Source organism: Pristiophorus japonicus, chromosome 12 (genome assembly GCF_044704955.1).
Source record: "Pristiophorus japonicus isolate sPriJap1 chromosome 12, sPriJap1.hap1, whole genome shotgun sequence".
NCBI lineage: Eukaryota > Metazoa > Chordata > Chondrichthyes > Pristiophoridae > Pristiophorus > Pristiophorus japonicus.
Genome location: NC_091988.1, coordinates 106,557,503 through 106,578,980, shown reverse-complemented (window position 1 = coordinate 106,578,980; position 21,478 = coordinate 106,557,503). Strand labels below are relative to the sequence as shown.

The 21,478-nt window shown below is 50.8% G+C and overlaps 1 protein-coding gene across 1 annotated transcript in view; it reads right to left on the bottom strand.

Annotated features, from left to right (window-relative positions):
• LOC139276829 (cyclin-dependent kinase 17-like) overlaps positions 1-21,478 on the bottom strand; it is a 377,596-nt gene that overhangs the window by 30,105 nt on the left and 326,013 nt on the right. The gene's annotated exons all lie outside the window — the stretch shown is intronic.

The window sequence follows — 21,478 nt, the reverse complement described above, 5'->3', positions numbered from 1 at the left end:
TCTCACTGAGGTGGTGGTGGGTTGCATGCTGCGGGATGGACTCAAGAACACTCGAGTCAAAGGCAGAGTCTCGATTGAGGAGATCTTCGAAGTGCTCCTTCCAGCGGGCCCTGACTGCCTCGGTGATCTTGATGAGTGTTTCCCTGTTCTTGGCCAGCAGTGGGGTGGAGCCTTGGTGTTTGGGCCATAGGTGGCCTTGACTGCGATGAAGAATCCTCGCACATCATGGCTGTCAGCCAGTTGTATCTCCTGTGCTTTCTCCATCCACCACCTGTTCTTTAGGTCCCGGGTTTAGGTCCCTGTAAGGCACAGGGACACACTGATAGCAGGCCTCTAACTCCAACTTCCTGTTTAATGTTACAGGCAAAGCTCACCCACAACCGACGGGACCAAATGCGGACTGGGTGGAGGGGAGCCAGGCCTCCAAGTGCTCAGTCCGTTGGAGGAACGGATAGCTGCCCCAATGGGTGTGCAAGGTGATGCGATGGCAGTGGGCGAGGCCAACCCTCCCTCGGGACAGTGATGCTAAGTTGAGTTCCTGTGCAGCGACCTGCAGGACACTTGGCCCTCACACCATCATCGTGCAGATATTTCCATGAGACTGGCATTCACGAATGCCTTTCCCGCTCCTGACCCGCTCTCCTGCAGGTGACCGCTGTTCTGTGTTTGTGCTTTCAGGTGATCAGCCAAATCCACCGGTGCCTTCTCGGGTGCCTTCCACAGGTGCAGATGGCGGCGACGACCCAGAGGACGAAGCAGGAGGACGACACCTCCTTCAACCTCACGCAGGAGGCTGCGCTGTTGGAGAGTGGGACCAGAAGTGTTGCTGACCAAGGGGTGGTGGGGGAGGCGGAGGTGCGTGATACTCCGGGACCCAGTGGCCTCCAGCAATGCCACGGGGTTGGGGAAGCCTGGGGGCCAGCTCCCTGGAGGGTGAATGTGTGCCTGAGTGAGGCTCAGCAGCACTCTGACGATGAACCCGACCTAGAGGTTGTCACAATACAATCCCTGCAGTTGCACAGCGATCTGCTGGGTGCAATAGCAAGGGTGCCCCAGACTCTCGATGCACTCGGGAACATCCTGCTAGGCCATCATGTGTGGCTGCAGCTCCAAGTCAGAAACCGACTACCAGCCTCAACTGTTGCTGATGCCTTTCAGCATCCCACTGAGCCCATCCTTGGTAGATACCAATGGATGCTGGATGCAAACAATGACCATGGGGTCCCAGACATGGTGACACGGGCTGTGGCTGACGTTGCAATGGCCATTGAGCACCAGGCCGATGCTATTGTAAGCCTCCACACTCAAATGTCATCAGTGCATGGTGTCCTGCGTCATCTCTCTGGTGTACTGCAGTCACAGACACTCTTGAAGCAAAGACAAATAGATTCAACGGATGCACTGACCACTGCCATCCAGTCTGGAGCCCCATCACTTCAACGGGGACCTAACCTTGCAGAACCAGGGGAGGAATCTGACCTCACCCAGATTTCTGCAGGTGATGATGCTCTGCCCCAGGGGAGTATCAGCCTGTTGGGCCAATTGGACCGTGGTGTCGTTTCTCAGGATGACATCATTCCGCCTTCGCAGCTACCGCTCTCCACACCCTATCCATAACAGAGTGCTGGCACCCACGCTGAGCCAATGCAGTCCGCAGCCGGGTATTCCAGGGCCCGAGCTGGTCGTGGATGTCCTGTTTGGCCATCATGTGTGGCTGCGGATCCAAGTCAGCAACCGACTACCAGCCTTGCTGAATGCTCTGAGACCCCATTAAAGAGGAACAGTAGGCATGGGAGGGGGGAGAGGGAAGGAGTGGTAAAGCCCTCTTTAAGACAAAGTAAAGACCTGTGGGAAAGTGGCCACATATGCTTGTGAAGATATGAGCTTTTAAAACTAGTTGCACTTGTATGACCCACCAAACACTTGCTTGATAGTCAACAGAAATGTCTAGGTTGTTGCACTGAGAGTTCATGTAAATTGTTGCACTTGGATGAACGAAGCAACAATTGTTTGGTACTCGCCTGAGATGACTACCTGGTTACAAAATGAGCTGATGTCGATAGTTGCACTTGGATGTCATGAGATTGTTTGAAGGGGTTTTGAGGCTATGTTGATGTGTTGGGGATGAAGTTGTCTTGTGCTTGTTTTCAGCACACATGATTTATGTTTGCAATAAAGCAAGTTTGGATTGTTCACATGAAGAGGAACTGATTATTAAAGACGGAGGGCTGCAGAGTGGTAGCGATGTGTTGAGTTGATGTCCATGTGTATAGGCTGGTCATTCGGCACATCAAGACTCATTCATTGGAATCGATGCGCGATGAGTCTCTGACGAGTAGCCCTTCCAGCATCAGTGTCAGGCTGCCTCGTCCTTCGGTGAGGAGCCTCATCTTCCTCATCGTCCTCCTCCTGAGGTGGTAATGGCTGGGCCCTCATAATGGCCAGGTTATGCAGCATGCAGCAGACAACAGTGATCATGGAGACTCGATCAGGTGAGTACTGCAATATCCCTCCAGAGTGGTCAAGGCAGCGGAGACGCTGCTTCAGAGCCCCAATAGTTTGCTGGATAATAGCCCATGTTGTGGTATGGCTGCTGTTGTAGCGCTGCTCAGCAGGGGTGGTGGGATTGCGGAGCAGTGTCATCAGCGAGGGGGCCACACCGTATCTTTTATCGCCCAGGAGCAAGCCACGGCCTTCATGTGGTGTCTTGAAGAGTTGTGGCACACTGCTCTCGCGCCGGATGAAGGCATCGTGGCAGCTTCCGGGACAGTGTGCATTGTCAGCAAGGATCATCTGCCTGTGGTTGAGGGAGTGGAATCCCTTGCCATTCCGAAAGATCTCTCCATTGTGGGACAGGGCCCTCAATGTCACATACGTACAATCAATAGCTCCTTGAACCCTGGGGAAGCCCGTTATCATGACAAAGCCACAGGTGCGCTCATCCTGGTCTTCCCTGGGCATGCTGAACTTGATGTAATCTTTAGTGACTGTGACAAAGGTAAACTATCCCTCCTCGTCCTCCTGGACCTGTCTGCAGCCTTTGACACAGTTAACCACTCCATCCTCCTCCAACGCCCCTCCACCATCAATGTGTCCCAGATACAAGTCGTCAATCTGATGAGTCAGCAGCAGTATGACGCCAACACCCTACTGTCTGTGCGAGCATCAAACGCAGCACTAACCGAGACTCTGAGCCCCAGCTGCAACTCCCTTTAAATAACGCCCCGTATTAGTTTCTCCGCCTTGTGCAGTCCAACCTTTTCAAGCATCATCGATGCCAGCGTTAATTGAGATGGCAAAAGTGACTGTGGCGAGAAGGGCGCTAAGGAGGCATTGCACACACACTGACATCATGATTTCCATGGCATTAGCCAGCGGGATGTAACATTTTAACGCCTTTAAAAAATGACCACTGAATTTTGGGACAGGCGTGAACAGCACTGAGCGCCACTCCGAACCGCCTAACTCCCAGTTAACACCTAACACCGGCATTATCAGCAGGCGTTAGCATCCGAATTTTGACCCCCAGAACTGCACACAGCACTGTAGAGAGACCAGAACTGTGCACGGCACTCTACAGAGACCAGAACTGTGCACGGCACTCTAGAGAGACCAGAACTGTGCACGGCACTCTACAGAGACCAGAACTGTGCACGGCACTCTACAGAGACCAGAACTGTGCACGGCACTCTACAGAGACCATAACTGTGCACGGCACTCTACAGAGACCAGAACTGTGCACGGCACTCTACAGAGACCAGAACTGTGCACGGCACTCTAGAGAGACCAGAACTGTGCACGGCACTCTACAGAGACCAGAACTGTGCACGGCACTCTAGAGAGACCAGAACTGTGCACGGCACTCTAGAGAGACCAGAACTGTGCACGGCACTCTACAGAGACCAGTACTGTGCACGGCACTCTACAGAGACCAGAACTGTGCACGGCACTCTACAGAGACCAGAACTGTGCACGGCACTCTAGAGAGACCAGAACTGTGCACGGCACTCTACAGAGACCAGAACTGTGCACGGCACTCTACAGAGACCAGAACTGTGCACGGCACTCTACAGAGACCAGAACTGTGCACGGCACTCTAGAGAGACCAGAACTGTGCACGGCACTCTAGAGAGACCAGAACTGTGCACTGTAAAGTCCTTACTCTTCAGTATGAAACCACACGAGGCACATTCTGGGGACAAGGTCACTCTGTGACCTTAACTCTTTAGTCACAGGACTCCAAAGGCGATGACCCTGCGTCGGACCTCCCTTTTTATAACTGTGTGATCAGGTAAGGAGTGTCTCCCACGAGTTCACCCCTTGTAGTCAAGGTGTGCATCTAGGTTGAGTGTATACAGTAATACAGTGGTGTTACATTGTGGTTACATACATGACATCACCTCCCGCCCCCCGCCCCCTCAAAGTCTTATTGAGATCATAGGTTTAGTCTCTCAGGTGGTCTACACTCCCTCGTGGAGCGCCGCATTTGGGGCTCAGGTTGTTGGACACTGACATGAGTGTCTGTCCCTGTGGTGATTCCGGCCTGTCCGGGCTGACCGCAGGGACTGTGCATTCTTCTGATTGCTCTTGTCTGAACCTTTTTTTTTTACTTGGTCCAGATGCTTACGGCATATCTGACCATTGTTGAATTTTACCACGATGACCCTATTCCACTCTTTGTCAATTACAGTGCCCTCAAGCCATTTGGGCCCCATGGCGTGATTGAGGATGAATACAGGATCATTTATTTCTATACATCTCCCCTTCGAATTACGGTCATGGTACTCGTTTTGTGACTTGCGCTTGCCCTCAACTATGTCGGTCAGGACTGGGTGGATGAGGGACAACCGAGTTTTGAGTGTCCGTTTCATTAGTGGCTTTGCGGGCGGGAACCCCGTGAGCGAGTGTGGTCGGGATCTATAGGCCAGCAGGAGACGCGATAGGCGGCATTGTAGGGAGGGTCCTTGAATCCTGAGCATACCTTGCTTAATGATTTGGACCGCTCGTTCCGCTGGCTATTGGAGGCCGGCTTGAATGGCGCAGTCCTGACGTGGTTGATGCCATTGCCTGACATAACCTCTCGGAATTCGTAGCTTGTGAAACATGGGCCATTATCACTAACCAGGATGTCCGGCAAGCCGTGGGTTGCAAAGATCGCACATAGGCTTTCCACGGTGGTGGATGACGTGCATGAATTCAGAATGATGCACTCGATCCATTTCGAGTATGCATCTAACACAATAAGAACATCTTACCCATGAACGGGCCCGCGTAGTCAACATGAATGCGTGATCATGGCCTGGTGGGCCAGGGTCACGGGCTGAGTGGGGCCTCCCTGGGGACATTACCCAGCTGGGCACACGTCGTGCACCTGCGAACACTGTTTTCCAGGTCTGAATCAATTCCCGGCCACCAAATGTGTGACCGGGCAATGGCCTTCATCAGCACAATGCCTGGGTGCTCGCTGTGGAGTTCCCTGATGAATGCCTCCCTGCCCTTCTGGGGCATAACTACCCGGCTGCCCCATAGTAGGCAGTTGGCTTGGATGGAGAGCTCATCCATCTGTCTGTGGAACGGTCTGATCTCCTCAGGGCATGCTCCGTGTGCGGGTGCCCAATCCCCAGTCAGAACACATTTCTTAATCAGGGATAGGAGGGGATCTCTGTTTGTCCAGATTTTGATCTGGCGGGCTGTGATGGGGGAGCCTGTGCTGTCAAAGGCATTGACAGCCATGACCATCTCAGCACTTTGCTCCGCTGCCCCCTCAGTGGTGGCCAGTGGAAGCCTGCTGAGCGCGTCAGTGCAATTTTCAGTGCCGGGCCGGTGCCGGATAGAGTAGTCATCGGCAGCCAGCGTGAGAGCCCATCCTGCATGCGAGCTGATGCGTTGGCATTGACAGCCTTGCTGTCTGACAACAGGGATGTTAATGGCTTGTGGTCCGTCTCTAATTCAAACTTTCTACCAAAGAGGTATTGATGCATTTTTTTTTACACCATAGACACATACAAATGCTTTCTTCTCGACCATCCCATATCCCCGTTCTGTTTGAGAGAGCGACCTGGAGGCATAAGCCACAGGTTGTAGTTGACCCTCAGCATTGCACTGCTGCAACACGCACCCAACCCCATAGGACGATGCATCACATGTCAGAACCAATTTTTTACAGGGGTCGTACAGGGTCAACAACTTGTTTGAACAAAGTAGGTTTCGCGCCCGATCAAAAGCCCGTTCCTGACAGTCCCCCCAAAACCAATCGCAACCCTTACGCAGGAGCACGTGTAGCGGCTCCAACAACGTGCTCAGGTTCGGCAGAAAGTTCCCGAAATAGTTCAACAGTCCCAGGAATGAACACAACTCTGATATGTTGCAGGGCCTGGGTGCTCGTCCAATCGCCTCTGTTTTGGATTCGGTGGGCCGAATCCCATCTGCAGCAACCCTCCTGCGCAGAAACTCAACCTCAGGAGCTAAGAACACACATTTAGACTTCTTGAGTCGCAGGCCTATCCGGTCCAGTCGGCGTAGCACATCCTCCAGGTGTGGAGGTGTTCCTCGGTGTCTCGACCCATAATGAGGATGTCGTCCTGGAATACGATCATTCCAGGAATGGATTTAAGCAGGTTTTCCATGTTTCGTTGAAAAATCGCGGCCGCTGATCGAATGCCAAACGGGCACCTGTTATAAACGAACAGTCCCTTGTGCGTGATGATGGTGGTCAGTAGTTTAGATTCCCGGCCAGTTCCTGGGTCATATAGGCTGAAGTGAGGTCTGACTTGGTGAACAGCTTGTCGCCTGCCAGCGTGGCGAAGAGGTCCTCCGCTCTCGGGAACGGGTATCGATCTTGTAGGAACACCCGATTGATGGTGGCCTTGTAGTCGCCACAGATCCTGACAGAGCCAACCACTTTTAGGACGGGAACGATGGGGCTCGCCCAGTCACTGAATTCAACAGGTGAGATGATACACTCTCTCAACAGCCGGTCCAATTCACTCTCAGTCTTTTCCCGCATCACATACGGCACCGCTGTGGCTTTGTGGTGCACTGGCCTGGTGTCCGGGGTGATGTGTATCACTACTTTAGTGCCTTTGAAAGTCCCGACGCCAGGTTGGAATAGTGAATCGAATTGTTGTAGGACTTGTGAGCACGAACTTCGCTCCACAGATGACATTGCGTGAACATCCCCCCATTTCCAGTTCATCTCGGCTAACCAGCTCCTCCCCAACAGTGCGGGACCATTGCCCGGGACAATCCAGAGCGGCAGCCGATTCACTAACCCATTGTGTGTGACAGCCAACATTGCACTGCCTAGCACCGGAATGATGTCTTTAGTGTAAGTCCGTAATTGTCTCTCAATACGTGCTAATTTGGGTCTGCTGGCTTTAAGTGGCCATAGCTTCTCAAATTGCTGAATGCCCATGAGTGATTGGCTGGCCCCAGTGTCCAGCTCCATGCGTACTGGGATACCGTTTAATAAAACCCTCGTCATCATTGGTGGCGTTTTGGTGTATGAACTGTGAATATTCGCCACATGGACCCGCTGAACCTCTGCGTCCATCCATTTGCCGCAAAAGTCATCCTGCCTCAAAGAACCCTCTTCTGGTCCATCAGCCTCATATATTATTCTGGTTGCAGACTTCCTGCACATTCGAGCTAAGTGGCCACTGAGATTGCAGTTGCTGCAGACAAACTGTTGGAATCTGCAAGATCTAGCTGAGTGTTTTCCCCCACACTTTCAGCATGAGTTAAAGTTTCCATTGTTGGGAACAAAGGGACTATGGCCAGACATTCCACGCTGACTGTCCCTTTGACTGCTCTTAAGTACCCTATTAGTGGGTGTCAATGGCCCCATCCTGGGCCGCATTGTCCACTATGATGGCGTGAATGTCCGTTCAGCCTGCCAGTGTCTCTGTTGAAGTCCTACTCTGGGGTCTATTGTTGCCTGGGGAGTGTTGGACTGCCCCTGCCTGCCTGCAGGGCTCTGAGTCGCATCGATGATGTTGACTCCCTGATCCACCGCCATGTTAGAGGCAGAATTGCGCGCGTATATTATTTTCATCTCTTCCTCCACCACCATGAAAGTTTGAGCTATCAACGCCGCCACTTCCAAGGTCAATCCTTGGTCTCAAAGAATTTGCACAAAATTCCCGCAAGACCGATGCCCTCGATAAAGAAGTCCCTTAGCATCTCCCCCTACAGGCGTCTGTGAACTTAGAGGCTGGCCAAAAGCCAGAGGTCTGCTACGAAGTCCAGTATGCTCTGTCCTTCACCACGTCGGTGGGTGTAGAATCTGTGTCGGGCCATATGTATGCTACTCGCCGGTTTGAGGTGCTCCTCGATCAATTTGCTAAGTTCTTCAAAGGTTTTGTCCGCCAGCTTTTCGGGTGCTAGTAAGTCCTTCATGAGCACGTAAGTCTTTGGTCCGCAGCTGGTCAAAAGATGAGCCCTTCGATTGTCGGCCGCTGCATCCCCCAGCCATTCTTTCGTAACGAAGCTTTGCTGAAGCCTCTCGACAAAATCGTCCCGGTCTTCCCCAACACAGTACCGTTCCTCTGTGCTACCGGTGGCCATTCTCGTGGGTCGTGAATTCCCGTTTCTCGTCGCCAATGTAAAGTCTTTACTCTATAGTATGAAACCACACGAGAAACATTCTGGGGACAAGGTCACTCTGTGACCTTAACTCTTTATTCACGGGACTCCAAAGGCGATGACCCTGCATGGGACCTCCCTTTTTATACCTGTGTGATCAGGTAAGGAGTGTCTTCCACAAGTTCATCCCTTGTGGTCAAGGTGTGCATCTAGGTTGAGTGTATACAGTAATACAGTGGTGTTACATTGTGGTTACATACATGACATGCACAGTATAGAGAGACTAGAACTATGCACAGAATTCTAGAGAGACCAGAACTGTAGACAGTATTTTAGAGACCAGGGGCTAGATTTTACACTTTTGTGCAGATCGGCCAAAAATGGGAGTTATTTCCGATGTGGGCGGTAAAAATGGGTTTTCAAATCGCCAGCTTCTCGCCCATTCTCAAAGCACCTGGTCTCTATTTTTGAAATTGGGTATTACCGCGAGCGATATGAAATGGGCGGTAGTGTTAAATCTCTCTGACCTTCTGCCGTAAAGTGTCGCTGTCCTTAGCAGCGGCATGGCGATGCTCGATTTCCGCGATTCAGAAGGTCAAGGGTCATCATGACATGCACAGAAGAGGAGACAGAGAGAGAGGGAGCAGAGAGGGACTGAAGGCATGTGTGGCTGTGATGTGTGCTTGTTTGGCTCTTGTGGGAGGCATGAGGGAGATTCACCAGCAGCAAAAAAGCCCACTAAGCACCAAGAACATAGTGGCACTGAGTTTCTGTTCAACAAATAAAATATAACATGGAAGGAATGGAGGAGGCCCTGGTGCTGGTAGCCAGGAACACTGGTGACAGAGGGCTTCCAGTGGTCCTGGAGCACAGCACTGCACCTGAAGGTGCTTCACCCCCATTGCCAGCGACACATGAGAGCCAGCAGCAACACCTTGCTTCTGGCTCGGAGCACGTTTCCACCTCGGGACTGTCCTCTCCCGTATCTGTCCAAGCAGTGGTTCGACCATTACCACCCAGTCCCGCCCCCCCCCCCCACCCCGATGAAGCATCGCCTGAGGAGCTCCTCGGCCAGGTGGCTTGGAGTCAGGAGAGGAAGGGGAAGTGGTAGAGGTGGGGTGGAGAAGTTGGGGCGGGGGAAGGGTTGGTTTTTACAGAAATACTGATGTTCGGTTTAAATGTTTTTTATTTAACAAAACCTTGTTGCACATTGGCCCAAATAGCTGCACTGTTACACGCTGGTGAGTCCTTCACATCAAAGGGTATAGTTACACTTAACTTCAATCAAAGTAAACTTTAACTGTCACCAAGGTGATGCCCACCATTAATGTTCGGGAGGCTCCGAGAGTTCGGGAGACCAGGAGTCCGAGGAGCAGGCGGGCCAGAGGTAGGCGAGGAATTCACTTCTGATGAGGATCGGAGAGTCGGAGAGTCGGAGGAGTGGGCAGTTTAAAAAGAGCGGGAGCCAGAGAAGGTCGGAGCGGAGCAGGTCGGGAGCAGCGAGGCCCATAAAAGGGGGCCCAGCAGTCGGAGGAGGCCAGCTGGTGCTGGTGCAGGGGCAGAAGGTAAACAAAGAAGCAAAAAGAAATCGAAGTGTGATGTCACAGCCAAGAGGGTAAGTGATTGGCTGGTGGATTGATGAGTATTTAATCTTTTTCTTTTTCTTTTCTGATCAGTAAGAAACCTTTGGCATTGTTATCAATTAGGTTAATTTAAGGGTTAAGCAATGGCAGGAGAGCCCAGACCCGTGTCATGCTCCTCCTGTGCTATGTGGGAAATCAGGGGCGCTTCCAGTGTCCCTGATGACTACATGTGTGCGGGAAGTGTAACTAGCTGCAGCTCCTGACAGACCGCATTGCGGCGCTGGAACTGGGCATGGATTCACTCTGGAGCATCCGCGATCTGAGGATATCGTGAATATCACGTTTAGTGAGTCGGTCACACCGCAGGGAAAGGTTACACAGGCAGGTAGGGAATGCGTGACCATCAGGCAGAGCAGTGGAAGGAAGGTAGTGCAGGGGTCCCCTGCAGTCATCTCCAAAACAGATACACCACCTTGGGTATTGTTGGGGGGGATGGCTCATCAGGGCAAGGCAGCAGCAGCCAAGTTCATGGCACCATGGGTGGCTCTGCTGCACAGGAGGGCAGGAAGGAGAGCTATAGTGATAGGAGATTCTATTGTAAGGGGAATAGACAGGCGTTTCTGCGGCCACAAATGATACTCCAGGATGGTATGTTGCCTCCCTGGTGCAAAGGTCAAGGATGTCTCGGAGCGGCTGCAGCGCATTCTGGAGGGGAAGGGTGAACAGCCAGCTGTCGTGGTACATATCGGTACCAACGATATAGGTAAAAAATGGGATGAGGTCCTACAAGCTGAATTTAGGGAGCTAGGAGTTAAATTAAAAAGTAGGACCTCAAAGGTAGTAATCTCAGGATTGCTACCAGTGCCATGTGCTAGTCACAGTAGGAATCGCAGGATAGCTCACATGAATATGTGGCTTGAGAAATGGTGCAAGGGGGATGGATTCAAATTCCTAGGACATTGAAACCAGTTCTGGGGGAGGTGGGACCAGTACAAACCGAATGGTCTGCAGATGGGCAGGACTGGAATCGATGTCCTGGGGGGAGTGTTTGCTAATGCTATTGGGGAGGGTTTAAACTAAAAAGGCAGGGGGATGGGAATCTATGCAGGGAGACAGAGGGAAGTAAAAAGGGGGCAGAAGCAAAAGGTAGAAAGGAGATAAGGAAAAGTGGAGGGCAGAGAAATCAAGGGCAAAAATCAAAAAGGACCACATTACAACATAATTCTAAAAGGACAAAGAGTGTTAAAAAAAACAAGCCTGAAGGCTCTGTGTCTCAATGCGAGGAGCATTCGTAATAAGGTGGATGAATTAACTGGGCAGATAGCTGCTAACAGATATGATGTAATTGGGATTACAGAGATATAGCTCCTAGGTAACCAAGGCTGGAAACTCAACATCCAGGGATATTCAATATTCAGGAAGGACAGACTGGAAGAAAAAGGAGATGGGGTAACGTTACTAAAGAGGAGATTAACGCAATAGTAAGGAAGGACATTAGCGTGGATGATGTGGAATCTATATGGGTAAGGCTGCGAAACACCAAAGGGCAGAAAACGTTAGTGGGAGTTGTGTACAGACCATCAAACAGTAGTAGGGAGGTTGGGGATGGCATCAAACAGGAAATTAGGGACGGGCACAATAAAGGTACAGCAGTTATCATAGAAACATAGAAAATAGGTACAGGAGTAGGCCATTCGGCCCTTCTAGCCTGCACCGCCATTCAATGAGTTCATGGCTGAACATTCAACTTCAGTACCCCATTCCTGCTTTCTCGCCATACCCCTTGATCCCCCTAGTAGTAAGGACCTCATCTAACTCCTTTTTGAATATATTTAGTGAATTGGCCTCAACAACTTTCTGTGGTAGAGAATTCCACAGGTTCACCACTCTCTGGGTGAAGAAGTTCCTCCGCATCTCGGTCCTAAATGGCTTACCCCTTATCCTTAGACTGTGACCTCTGGTTCTGGACTTCCCCAACATTGGGAACATTCTTCCTGCATCTAACCTGTCTAACCCCGTCAGAATTTTAAATGTTTCTATGAGGTCCCCTCTCATTCTTCTGAACTCCAGTGAATACAAGCCCAGTTGATCCAGTCTTTCTTGATAGGTCAGTCCCGCCATCCCGGGAATCAGTCTGGTGAACCTTCGCTGCACTCCCTCAATAGCAAGAATGTCCTTCCTCAGGTTAGGAGACCAAAACTGTACACAATACTCCAGGTGTGGCCTCACCAATGCCCTGTACAACTGTAGCAACACCTCCCTGCCCCTGTACTCAAATCCCCTTGCTATGAAGGCCAACATGCCATTTGCTTTCTTAACCGCCTGCTGCACCTGCATGCCAACCTTCAATGACTGATGTACCATGACACCCAGGTCTCTTTGCACCTCCCCTTTTCCTAATCTGTCACCATTCAGATAATAGTCTGTCTCTCTGTTTTTACCACCAAAGTGGATAACCTCACATTTATCCACATTATACTTCATCTGCCATGCATTTGCCCACTCACCTAACCTATCCAAGTCGCTCTGCAGCCTCACAGCATCCTCCTCGCAGCTCACACTGCCACCCAACTTAGTGTCATCCGCAAATTTGGAGATACTACATTTAATCCCCTCATCTAAATCATTAATGTACAGTGTAAACAGCTGGGGCCCCAGCACAGAACCTTGCGGTACCCCACTAGTCACTGCCTGCCATTCTGAAAAGTCCCCATTTACTCCTACTCTTTGCTTCCTGTCTGACAACCAGTTCTCAATCCATGTCAGTACACTACCCCCAATCCCATGTGCTCTAACTTTGCACATCAATCTCTTGTGTGGGACCTTGTCGAACGCCTTCTGAAAGTCCAAATATACCACATCAACTGGTTCTCCCTTATCCACTCTACTGGAAACATCCTCAAAAAATTCCAGAAGATTTGTCAAGCATGATTTCCCTTTCACAAATCCATGCTGACTTGGACCTATCATGTCACCTCTTTCCAAATGCACTGCTATGACATCCTTAATAATTGATTCCATCATTTTACCCACTACCGATGTCAGGCTGACCGGTCTATAATTCCCTGTTTTCTCTCTCCCTCCTTTTTTAAAAAGTGGGGTTACATTGGCTACCCTCCACTCCATAGGAACTGATCCAGAGTCAATGGAATGTTGGAAAATGACTGTCAACGCATCCACTATTTCCAAGGCCACCTCCTTAAGTACTCTGGGATGCAGTCCATCAGGCCCTGGGGATTTATCGGCCTTCAATCCCATCAATTTCCCCAACACAATTTCCCGGCTAATAAGGATTTCCCTCAGTTCCTCCTCCTTACTAGACCCCCCGACCCCTTTTATAACCGGAAGGTTGTTCGTGTCCTCCTTCGTGAATACCGAACCAAAGTACTTGTTCAATTGGTCCGCCATTTCTTTGTTCCCCGTTATGACTTCCCCTGATTCTGACTGCAGGGGTCATGGGTGACTTTAATCTACATATTGATTGGGCTAACCAAACTGGTAGCAATACTGTGGAGGAGGATTTCCTGGAGTGTATAAGGGATGGTTTTCTAGACCAATATGTCCAAGAAACAACTAGATAGCAGGTCATCCTAGGCTGGGTCTTGTGTAACGAGAAAAGATTAATTAGCAATCTGGGAAAGAGTGACTATAATACGGTAGAATTTTTCATTAAGATGGAGAGTGACACAGTTAATTCAGAGACTAGGGTCCTGAACTTAAAGAAAGGAAACTTTGATAACATGAGAAGTGAATTGGCTAGGATAGGCTGGAGAATGATACTTAAAGGATGACGGTGGATAGGCAATGGCAAACATTTAAATATCACATGGATGAACTACAACAATTGTACATCCCTGTCTGGAGTAAAAATAAAAAAGGGAAGGTGGCTCAAACGTGGCTAACAAGGGAAATTAGGGATAGTGTTAAATCCAAGGAAGAGGCATATAAATTGGCCAGAAAAAGCAGCAAAAGACTGGGAGAAATTTAGAATTCAGCAGAGGAGGACGAAGAGTTTAATTAGGAGTGGGAAAATAGAGTATGTGAGTAAGCTTGCAGGGAACATAAAAACTGACTGCAAAAACTTCTATAGATATGTGAAGAGAAAAAGATTAGTGAAGACTAATGTAGGTCCCTTGCAGTCAGAATCAGGTGAATTTATAATGGGGAACAAGGAAATGGCAGACCAATTGAACAAATACTTTGGTTCTGTTTACACTAAGGAAGACACGAATAACTTCCCAAAAATATTAGGGGACCGATGGTCTAGCGAGAAGGAGGAACTGAGGGAAATCCTTATTAGTCAGGAAATGGTATTCGGGAAGTTGAAGGGAGGCCGATAAATCCCCGGGGTCTGATAGTCTGCATCCCAGAGTACCTAAGGAAGTAGCCCTGGAACTAGTGGATGCATTGGTGATCATTTTCCAACATTCCATGGACTCTGGATCAGTTCCTATGGACTGGAGGGTAGCTAATGTAACACCACTTTTTAAAAAAGGAGGGAGAGAAAACAGGAAATTAGAGACCGGTTAGCCTGACATCGTTGGTGGGGAAAATGCTGGAATCAATTATTAAAGATGTAATAGCAGCGTATTTGGAAAGCAGTGACAGGATCAGACCAAGTCAGCATGGATTTATGAAGGGGAAATCATGCTTGACAAATCTTCTGGAGTTTTTTGAGGATGTAACTGGTAGAGTGGACAAGGGAGAACCAGTGGATGTGGTGTATTTGGACTTTCAAAAGGCTTTAGACAAGGTCCCACACAAGAGATTGGTGTGCAAAATTAAAGCACATGGGATTGGGGGTAATGTATTGACATGGATAGAGAACTGGTTGGCAGACAGGAAGCAAAGAGTCGGGATAAACGGGTCCTTTTCAGATTGGCAGGCAGTGACTGGTGGGGTGCCGCAAGGTTCAGTGCTGGGGCCCCAGCTATTTACAATATAAATTAATGATTTAGACAAAGGAATAGAATGTAATATCTCCAAGTTTGCAGATGACACTAAGCTGGGTGGCAGTGCGAGCTGCGAGGAGGATGCTAAGAGGCTGCAGGGTGACTTGGACAGGTTAGGTGAGTGGGCAAATGCATGACAGATGCAGTATAATGCAGGATAAGTGTGAAGTTATCCACTTTGGTGGCAAAAACAGGAAGTCAGATTATTATCTGAATGGTGACAGATTAGTAAAAGAGGAGGTGCAATGAGACCTGGGTGTCATGGTACATCAGTCATTGAAGGTAGGTATGCAGGTACAGCAGGCAGTAAAGAAAGCAAATGGCATGCTGGCCTTCATAGCTAGGGGATTTGAGTATAAGAGCAGGGAGGTCTTACTGCAGTTGTACAGGGCCTAGATGAGACCACACCTTGAGTATTGTGTGCAGTTTTGGTGTCCTAATCTGAGGGAGGACATTCTTGCTATTGAGGGAGTGCAGCGAAGGTTCACCAGACTGATTCCCGGGATGAGGAAAGACTGGATCAACTACGCTTATATTCACTGGAATTTAGAATAATGAGAGGGGATCTCATAGAAACATAAAATTGTGACGGGACTGGACAGGTTAAGAATGTTCCTGATGTTGGGGAGATCCAGAACCAGTGGTCACAGTCTATGAATAAGGGGTAAGCCATTTAGGACCGAGATGAGGAGAAACTTGTTCACTCAGAGAACTGTAAACCTGTGGAACTCTCTACCACAGAAAGTTGTTGAGGCCAGTTCGTTAGATATATTCAAAAGGGAGTTAGATGTGCCCTTACGGCTAAAGGGATCAAGGGGTATGGAGAAAAAGCAGGAATGGGGTACTGAAGTTGCATGATCAGCCATGATCACATTGAATGGTGGTGCAGGCTCGAAAGGCCGAATGGCCTACTTCTGCACCTACTTTCTATGTTTCTATGTATGACCTGCACACCCAGCACTGTGGTAGCCTTGTAAATAACACCAACGTTCTTTCAGGCAAAGCGATCATTGATGAGCTCCTGACGTAAGGCTCTTGCAGCTATCATGCCACCACGGGCCCTTTCATGCGGTCTACAGGGGGGCGGGGGCATGGCTTCTGCATCAGCTTGATTGTCTGGACCGATGTCAGCGTCCACCTCCTCGTCCTCCTCTACCTCTCTCTGATGAGGTGGACTGTCAGACTCTTCAGGCAATTCTTGTCTTAACTTAATGGGAACATTGCGCACCTGCCCCATACAGTCACAATGTTCCTCTTTGTTCTGCGTGGCCTGTTTCTTTTACTAGGCTGACACTCCAATGCAGTGCTGAGGGAGTGCTGCACTGTTGTAGGGTCGGTATTGAGGGAGCGCCGCACTGTTGGAGGGGCAGTACTGAGGAAGTGCTGCACTGTCGGAGGGGCAGTACTGAGGGAGCGCTGCACTGTCGAAGGGGCAGTACTGAGGGTGCGCTGCACTGTCAGAGCGGAGTACTGAGGAAGCGCGGCACTGTCGGAGGGGCAGTACTGAGGTGGTGCCGCACTGTCGGAGGGCAGTACTGAGGGAGCGCCGCACTGTCGGAGGGGCAGTACTGAGGGAGCGCGCACTGTCGGAGGGGCAGTACTGAGGGAGCGCTGCACTGTCGGAGGGGCAGTATTGAGGGAGCGCTGCACTGTTGTAGGGTCGGTACTGAGGGAGCGCTGCACTGTCGGAGGGGCAGTACTGAGGGAGCGCTGTACTGTCGGAGGGACGGTACTGAGGGAGTGCTGCACTGTCGGAGGGGCAATACTGAGGGTGCGCTGCACTGTCGGAAGGGCAGTACTGAGGGAGTGCTGCACTGTCGGAAGGGCAGTACTGAGGGTGCGCTGCAATGTCGGAGGGGCAGTACTGAGGGAGTGCTGCACCGCACTGTCGGAGGGGCAGTACTGAGGGGGTGCCGCACTGTCGGAGGGGCAGTACTGAGGGAGTGCTGCACTGTCGGAGGGACAGTACTGGGGGAGTGCCGCACTGTCGGAGGTGCCGTCTTTGGGATGGGACATTGGACCAAGGCTCTGTCTGTTCTCTTGGGTGGATGTAAAGGATCCCATGGCACTGTTTCGAAGAGGAACAGGGGAGTTATCCCTGGTGTCCAGGGCTGGTGTTTGTCTCAATCAACATAACAAAAAAGAGTAGATTGTCTAGTCATTGTCACATTGCTGTTTGTGGGACCTTGCTGTGTGCAGGTTGGCTGCCGTGTTCCCTGCATTGCAGCAGTGGCTGCACTCCATGGAGTGCTTCATTGGCTGTGGGGCACATTGAGCTGTCGGTGGTCGTGAAAGGCGCTATTTAAATCCAAGTTTTTCTTTTCGTTCTTACTGCGCAGTCCCTTTAAATTTCTGCGCATGCACCGTAATTGCAATGGAAAGGCCGGTGAGCGGCCTGCGTGGAATTTTTCCCATTACTGCAGATCTTAGAGGGGACCCATTGGTCACAAACTACACTGGTAGGAGGTTACAAGCTTCATGTGGATTGATTATTTATGGGGTGAATGACGTACAGTTAACCTTGATACATAATAAATTGTGGAAATTGCTCTTTACGAAGCGAGTTGTCATTATCTGGAACGCGCTGCTTGAAAGGGCGGCAAGAGAAAGCAGGAAAGGGGTACTGAAGGAATGATCAGCCATGATCTTATTAAATGGCGGTGTAGGCTCGAAGGGCTGAATGGCCTACTCCTGCACCTATTTTCTATGTTTCTATGTTTGTCCCCACCTGATAGCCATGTTGTGCAGCATGGAGCACACCACCACGAATTGAGCTGCCTGCTCAGGATGGTATTGGAGCTCGCCTGCTGACTGGTCCAGGCATCTAAAGCGCTGCTTAAGCACTCCAATGGTTTTCTCCATGATATTGCGAGTGGCTCTGTGGCTCTCGTTGTATCGCCTCTCGGTTTCGGTGTGGGTGTCATGCAGGAGGCTCATCAGCCAGGTGGTGAGGCCATATCCTTTGTCACCAAGCATCCAGCATTGACCTTGTGGCTGACTGGTAAACATGTCAGATACTGTTCTCTCATGCAGGATGTGAGCATCATGGATGCTGCCCGGAAATTGAGCATTCACTGCTAGTATAATGTGCTGGTGGTCAACAACCAGCTAGACATTCAGAGAGTGGAATCCCTTACGGTTCCTGAAAACCTCTGCATCCTGAAAAGGTGCCCGAATCGCGATGTGCGTACAGTCTATTGCTCCCTGCACCTTGGGGAAGTTTGCAATTCTGGAGAAACCTAGAGCCCTCTCACTCTGTGCCTCCCTGGTCATAGGGAAGCTGATCAAGTCCCTCCTGCATGCGTACAGGGCTTCAGTGACCTGTCTAATGCAACAATGTGTGGCATGCTGAGACATACCGCAAATGTCGCCAGCTGAGGCCTGAAAAGAACCCGACGAGTAGAACGCCAGTGCCGCAGTGACTTTGCCCTCGACGGACAGTGCAGTACTGATGGTGCTGGCAGGCTGCAGACCTCCCCTTATGAGCTGGCATACCTCAGTGATAACCTCTTTGTGGAAGCGCAGTCTACGAAGGCAGGTAGTGTCGGGCAAGTTGAGGTAAGACCGCTTGTCCCTGTACTTGCAGGGTGTCTGGTCCTCCTCATCAGTCTGGCATGTCTTACATTGGGCACATAATGCTGTGGAGTGTACCTTTAGCCATCTCGAGTCTGCAGCATGTAATTGGTCATCAAGAGAGGGTGAGAAAGGACAGGCCCCATTGCAATAGCTCTCTGTTTTCCACCGATTGGTCACAAAGAATGAATGTTCTGACGAAGACACCTATTAAATTCCAATTGGTCACAGTATGGTCAAGATGTTTGTCCAGATGTTCACATCACCTCCATAGACCTCCAGAGTACATCCGACCTCCCCCAAAGTTGAAGCAGAGCAGTCTTTTAAATGATGAGACATGATGTAAAACATGGCGTCCATAATGCTGTGAGTAGTTCCGGTTAGTTCCACTTTTTCCGGGCGGTGTTTTGGGCGAGCGATATTGTGGGCGATATGTGCGCGAGGTGGTGAAAGTGACGCTGGCCGATCTCATGGCCGCTAGTTTTGGCAAATGTGATCTATACAACAAAAAAAAGTGGCCGGTCGGTATTACTGAATCTCGGCATTAATTCTGTGCGGAAAGTAACTCTGGCCGATATTATGGGTGTTGATTTCGCCCATTCTGATGATTCCGCCCAAAAAAAGTGGGCGAGGGCTATTATTTATTCCCGCCGTTACGCAAATGAGGAAAGTAACGCTCGGCGATAAGTTTCTGAAAAATGCCTGTCCATTTCCATTGTGTGGCTAAATGGGCGACATATGGGCGTTCTATGTCATTTCAGCGGTAAAATGGGCGTTAAGTGTGCAAAAAAAGTGGAAAATCTAGCCCCAGAACTGTCCACAGTACTCGAGACCAGGGGCTGGATTTTCAGATTTTGTGATTTCGGGGTGGTAATGGCGGCAGGGCGGTCTTGATACCGCCTGGAAAAAGTTTGCACCCTTGTCTGCAAACTTCTCCAAGAAATGAGGTTCCATGATCGGTGGTGCAATATCAGGCATTACACAAGGAAGTTGTTGCGTCGAGCCAAAAATCGCGCCGTTAAAAAAGTTTGACATTTTGTGCATGCGCAGATGCCTTTCACTTTTCCCGGGCATAGGCGGTACTTTAGGGCGCGGCAATTTTCTGAACGCATGTGCAGACGACCCGACCCGGCCCACTGCATACACAGTGGGAGAGACGGCACAGCAAGAGGGCAGGCAGCGTGCCAGATAATTCTCTCCAGCGGCCGCTGAGGTATTAGTGTGGGCCATTGGGAGGTGGTGGTCTGCCCTCATACAAACAGAAGAAACATAGAAATTTACAGCGCAGAAGGAGGCCATTTCGGCCCATCGTGTCCACGCCGGCCAACAAAGAGCTGCACGGCCCTCGGTCAGCAGCCCTGAAGGTTACATATAAACCTATGAATAATGTACAATGGAGGTTAGGTAAAGAGCATCCAGCCCAACCAGTCTGCCCCTTACACTGAAACCTTCTACACTCCACCCCAACCAGAGCCATGTGATCTTCTGGGAGAGGCAAAAAAAGATAAAAACCCAGGCCAATTGGGAGGAAAAAATCTGGGAAAATTCCTCTCCGACCCATCCAGGAAATCACTCTGGCCATATTAGATTCTCTGAAGTACTTACCATTATATCTGCGCCAGCCAACAAGAGGTTATCCAGTCTAATCCCACTTACCAGCTCTAGGTCCGTAACCCTGCAGGTTACGGTACTTCAAGTGCACATCCAAGCAGCTTTTAAATGTGGTGAGGGTTTCTGCCTCCACCACCCTTCCAGGCAGCGAGTTCCAGACCCCCACAACCCTCTGCACTGGGGGAGGGAGGCCATTGCCCAGCATATTTAAAAGAATCTGGAAGGAGATTGCCCAGGAGGTGTCAGCGGCAGACACGGTGGCCAGAACTGGCACACAATGCCGCAAGAAGTTCAACGACCTAACATGAAGCGGCCAAGTCCCTTTACATGGACATGTCCATCCACCTTCCTGCGATCACCCTGTCCCCTCCACACGTCTATTGTTTTCTGCTTACAGATGACCAGCCACAGCGCACCAGCCTTCCCGTGAGCCGACATCTGGGCACGGGGGAGACGATGTGGGAGGGGATGAAAGTGTGCTGCCTGCCCCTCACAGCCCAACAGTCGCACCGTCTGCGGACACAACATCTGGGGACAAAGGCGAATTCCAGGGCTTGGACGACTGAGGCTCCTGGCCCCAGTGGCCCACAGCAACGCCGAGTGGGAGGGGAAGCTCAGAGGCCAGCTCTCTGGACGGTGAGTCAGCACAGTGGTCCTGCTGAAGAACAGGCAGACATGGACCTGGACTTGGTGGCAATGTCCAGGGAGAACACACCGATGCACTGTGAGCTCATGGGTGCATTGGGTAGGATCCCCCAGAGCATCGACAAACTTGCTGAGTGTTACGGAGGCTGCCTCACGCATTGTCCGTACATCTGCGGACTCCAGCGAGGCCATCCCTGCCCGCTCACAGAGGGCCATCGCCATCCCTGCCCACTGACAGAGGGCCATCCCTGCCCACAGAGGGCCATCCCTGCCCACAGAGGGCCATCCCTGCCCACTCACAGAGGGCCATCGCCATCCCTGCCCACTGACAAAGAGCCATCGCCATCCCTGCCCACTCAGAGGGCCATCGCCATCCATGCCCACTCACAGAGGGCCATCCCTGCCCACTCACAGAAGGCCTTCACCATCCCTGCCCACTCACAGAGGGCCATCCCTGCCCACTCACAGAAGGCCTTCACCATCCCTGCCCACTCACAGAGGGCCATCCCTGCCCACTTACAGAGGGCCATC